General features: G+C 39.5%; 2 long non-coding RNA genes across 2 annotated transcripts; one reads left to right on the forward strand and one right to left on the reverse strand.

Moving 5' to 3' along the window:
• The first annotated feature begins 268 nt into the window (after positions 1 to 268).
• Positions 269 to 2,538, forward strand: LOC144004482 (uncharacterized). The gene is made up of 3 exons (XR_013279391.1): positions 269 to 1,031; positions 1,408 to 1,494; positions 1,576 to 2,538. It is a non-coding gene; the product is annotated as an uncharacterized LOC144004482 (long non-coding RNA).
• Positions 2,411 to 3,748, reverse strand: LOC144004481 (uncharacterized). The gene is made up of 3 exons (XR_013279390.1): positions 3,464 to 3,748; positions 2,827 to 3,059; positions 2,411 to 2,535 (listed from the first exon to the last, which is right to left on the reverse strand). It is a non-coding gene; the product is annotated as an uncharacterized LOC144004481 (long non-coding RNA).
• Positions 3,749 to 4,998: the final 1,250 nt, after the last annotated feature.

Raw genomic sequence — 4,998 nt, forward strand, 5'->3', positions numbered from 1 at the left:
ATGTGAAAAGTTTTTTCGTGTCAAAATTAATTTTGATTCACTTCGGTCCTGCCTTTGAATAAATTATTTATTTTCATTTTTTGCTTCCATCTATATTTTGACATTTGAGGTCTTATTTTTTTTAGTTGCATGTTTTTTTCTTTTCAGATTCAGATCTTATTTTTTTGGGTTTCAACACATTTTTTCAGTTTCAAAACTTTTTTTTTCACTTTCAAATCGTTTTTCACTTTCAGATCTTTTTTTTCAGTTTCAAGTCTCTTTTTTTCACTTTCAGACTTTTGGCCCGATTGTTACGTGGGGGCGTGGTGACAACTGAGCGGGGCGTGGAATCATGAGTGACAGCTGCACAAAAGCGCTTTGGAAACACCCCGCAGTGACAGTGCCTTCAGGGAACATAGGAATTAAGAGAACTCTTAACTCAACATATATACCCCATATTCGTGTGATTGGCAGCATATGAATTAATGCCAGTGACAAAATTCCACTTCAAAGTCTGTTTTAGACAGTACTGAGCACCAATTACGGTCTAGCAGCAATAGGTTGTGCCAGGTTTGCCGTATAACAGCGACGTTTAAGCATCTAATATGTCCGATGTCGATGTCGGCATTGTGAACGCATCGTATAGGTCGCTTGCACATCGTAATGCATCATGGGAGTTTTTTCTTCGGGCGCCATATTGGGTGGTCCGCCGGTTCACGAGGTACACTCGCGAGTTACACGGTTGAGCTTATCAACCTGATGTCATTTTCGCAGTATATTCACGATTTACCGGAAGATCAAAAACAACGATACAGGCAGAAGGTGTCTCTGTGTGGCGGGATTGATCCTAATTACGTCCTGACCAAGGTGATTTTTTTTTTGACGGAGAAAGCTTGCTGGCCAAATGTGACATCTCTGGACATCTTTCACTACCTCGTGTTGACAACATGCTCCATAACACGCCAACAAATCCCTGGAGGCTTACAATTATTTCGTAAGCGGGTGGATACAGAGTGTAAACTTTAACATCGCATCAGAAGAAACTGTTGCACGTAAGTAAACCACATGGTGTTGGTAATTCTGCACACAAAAATGTTGATTTGTTCTCAGGCTTCCTGTTATCATTGTGTTTACATGCACAGCTGGGTTTACCTGATGTGGTTTTTCTAACAATTTTATAACAGGCAAATATGGCAGAGCGTACAGTATAAGAATAAAAAGTAACTGTATGTACAGCCTCCCCGTGGCTTAATTAAATTTAATGTTACCCTTTCACTAGTTACATGCTACTTAATCAACTTATTCTAAATGGTTAAGGTTAACCACTCTCAGAGGACGTATTTTTAGTTTCAGTTTCCAGTACAATAAAACGTGTTCATGGTAACTACTGAGCATACTGACAGCTTTTCTTATGATCTCACGGTTAAGGAGGCTGTCACAACACCCAATTTCTGTCTGGTGCCGGATGGCAACAATTCCCATCACTTGTCATGACAACACCAATATTATTACCAGGTATGTATGGCTTTACTTTTTGTAGTTTCTTATTTAATTCTATGTTTCATATTTTCATTACAATGTTTGTAATATTTTCAGATTCAGGCACAGAGGAGTTTAACTGGACGGGACTTCTGTGACTTTGTGATGTGGACAAAGTGTGATATTTACATTGAGCGAGTCCACCCAGATCGCCAGCTGGAAAAGCCAGAGTTTGTTTTTTTTTCCAAAAAGCCCTCCTTACCTGAACTGCTGGGGACAGCATTTACTAGATCAGCAGTGGACTTCCAGTGTTCCTGCTCAGCCACTGTCACCTACCACTTGCTCATGTCCTTCAAAGACGCGGAGTAAAGTAGTTTATTGTGCTGCAGCAGATTGTAAAATCAAATGATATCACTTGAAGTGTGCCAATCTAGACTGGCAAAAGGACAGTGGTTTTGTGACAAGTGTGAAACAAGGATTATTGGGAAAAGTCTGTAACACAGTACTGGTACTTGTCTTACATTAAACAAATTTAAAAGAGAGCAACTTTTTCCTCTGTACATAGCATAATGAAAGTCATTGCGTACCCCATCAACATTACATCATACCGTCATACTCTTAAAATAATGGCCTAATATTTTGACACAAATTATCAACCCTCGTGAGGATAAGCAGTAAGGAATGAATATATATATATATATATATATATATATATATATTTTTTTTTTATGTAAATATCTCAGGATAGTAGGCACCTGTGCTAAAATAAACTATATTAATTAACAGTTCAATTTTATCCGTGAAAATACATCTAATCATTATTCACTTCATTTTTTGTGTTTTTAGAAATAATAGATTTATGCCATTATTTTAAGAGGGACAATCTTGCACATTGAGTCAAATCCTGTCATTTGTATTATGTATAGCTTTGTAAACAAACCCAACAATAGAATTTGTATAATCGCTGCCTTTATTAGCTCCAAACAAACAGTCGCATGTTGTCCTCCTCCAATGCTTTGATGCTCGCCTTCGTTTCCATCATGTCATTGGCAATCAAGTCGGTTTGGCATGAGATCCCTAAAGAAATAAAAATGTAAAAAAAAAAAAAAAATCACAAAAAAAATATGGTACCAGTAATAGGTTTAATATAGTACTGTTCCTGTAACTAGCCTTTTTTTGTCAGTGTAAAAGAAATTTACACATTTTGTTGCATTTTTTAATGTATGAACATTGCTACAGGCAAATACTTATTTCCATAACCACTTCCAAATGTCTCTAAAATATAAAGTGCGTGTACACACACAAACATAAACACATACATTCATTCATGTATACAATATATCATGTAATGAATTCTGAGTGGCATACCAGAGTCAATGATGTCAGCAGTACTTGAGGGTACAGGTTACTGGAGCCATCTGGCTGCATAACTGCAACAAACTCTCTGTCACTTCGAGTCGTCTCTTCTTTGCTTGTCTCTCCTGTGCACGTTCATATCTTGGCACCGACTGGGCTGAGACATAGATGTTGTAACTTGGGACCCAACTTTAATGTTCGAGCCCAGTCGGGATGATTGGACAGAAAAACGGGCGCAGGGCGACCTGTTAATATATAAACAAATAAAATATGGAAAGACTGGTTATTTTGCCGCAGTAGGGTGGCCGTGAATAGGTACTTTAGCATGATGTGTAGGCTACCGGGGGTCTGTTTTCTTGCATCACCCCCTTCTGTCTCTTTTTTTTCCAAGTTTACATTTTGCCACCAAAAAACATGTTATCGGCATTAAGAGCCCAAGACTAATCCATCCAATTTCAGCAGTAAACACTTTGCACTGGCACTACTTTGGGTGAAAATGTTCGATGTTAGCTTTCGGCTAACGTCCGCTAGCCAGCTTGTACTACCGAACTTGCTTGCTCATGAATCCAAAAAATAAGCAACTTGCTCATATATGGGCGGTCGAAACGTGATTAATCCTCATGCATTAAATAAAGGTAAACAAGCTTACCGCTCACAAAGTGATCGCTGCACACACGAGCCCAAAGTAACGACTTCCCTCCGGAGTCCGCACTCCTGTCTCCAGGCCCTGGTTCCTAATTATTTTCGGAATTCGGAAAAGAAAGACCGACCATTTTCTCCCTTGGCTTTGTTCGAATAGCCAATAATGCAGCAACAATGTGCCATTTTAACCGCAGACAACAAACGTGATACGTGTTTGAACAAATCACTACGTGGAGGTGGAGACCACCCAGGATGCGACAACAACAAATCCGTGGCGGAAGTGACGACATGTGCAAGCGACCTATAACATTGATATGTACAATATTAAGTTAATTTAAAATGAAGGAAAGGTTGAAATTGAGAGAAAAAAAGAGGTGTGTGTCATTGAGCAGAATTTTTACTATGAGCCAGTACTAATTTGGGGCCAATAGGTCACATGACCGAGAAGCCATTAAGCAAAAATGCTAATATTTATAGAAAGGTGTGCATCATCTATCAGACATGCCACTATGATGCAGTATTGTTTTGGGGTGTCAATAGGTCACATGGTCTGGAGCTCTATTGAGCTCAAAAGCTAATATTTACATTAAAAAAAAATAAAAAAAATAAGTGGAGGTCTAAAATGAAAAAAATAAGAGGTGTGTCATTTATCAATGCAATAAAATTACTGAATAATCATTTTAATAATTGAGATTTCGATATTTATCATAGTAATCATAGGTATAATTTTTTTACATAATCGTCCAGCCCTACCTGGATGCTATTTGCAGTATTCGTTACTACATCTCTTAATAGTGCACTCAAAACAGTTTGCTAGAGTTAATAGTGAGTGTGAACATTTCCCAAAAACCTATCCATCCATCCATCCATCCATCCATCCATCCATCCATCCATATTCTACCACTTATCGCACCAGCTTTAACAGTGAAGCCCAGACTTCTCTCTCCCCTGCCACTTCATCAAGCTTCTCAGGCGGGATCCCAAGGTGTTCCCAGGCCAGCTGAGAGATATAGTGTCTTCAGTGTGTCCTGAGTCATCCCCGTGGCCTCCCGCCGTTGGGACGTGCCCGGAACACCTCTCCAGGGAGGCGTCCAGTTGGCATCGGAGACAGATGGCTGAGACACCTCAAACATCTCCTCTCGATGCGGAGGAGCAGCGGCTCAACTCTGAGTCCCTCCCTGATAGCCGAGCTCTTGAGGGAGAGCCCGGACACCGTGCGGACCAGATCATGTGACCTATTGACACCCCAAAACAATGCTGCATCATAGTGGCATGTCTGATAGATGATGCACACCTTTTATAAATATTAGCATTTTTGCTTCATGGCTTCTAGGTTATGTGACCTATTGGCCCCAAATTAGTACTGGCTCATAGTGAAATGTCTGCTCAATGACACACACCCCTTCTCCATTTCAACCTTTCCTTCATTTTAAATTAACTTAATATTGTACATATCAATGTTATTGCTCAATATCACCCCAGAAGAGTGCATTCCCAGTGAAATGTGAATTGGTACTGTGTTATAGTGAAACATATTTTAAA

The sequence above is a fragment of the Festucalex cinctus genome, chromosome 17, assembly GCF_051991245.1.
Source record: "Festucalex cinctus isolate MCC-2025b chromosome 17, RoL_Fcin_1.0, whole genome shotgun sequence".
Taxonomy (NCBI): Eukaryota; Metazoa; Chordata; class Actinopteri; order Syngnathiformes; family Syngnathidae; genus Festucalex; species Festucalex cinctus.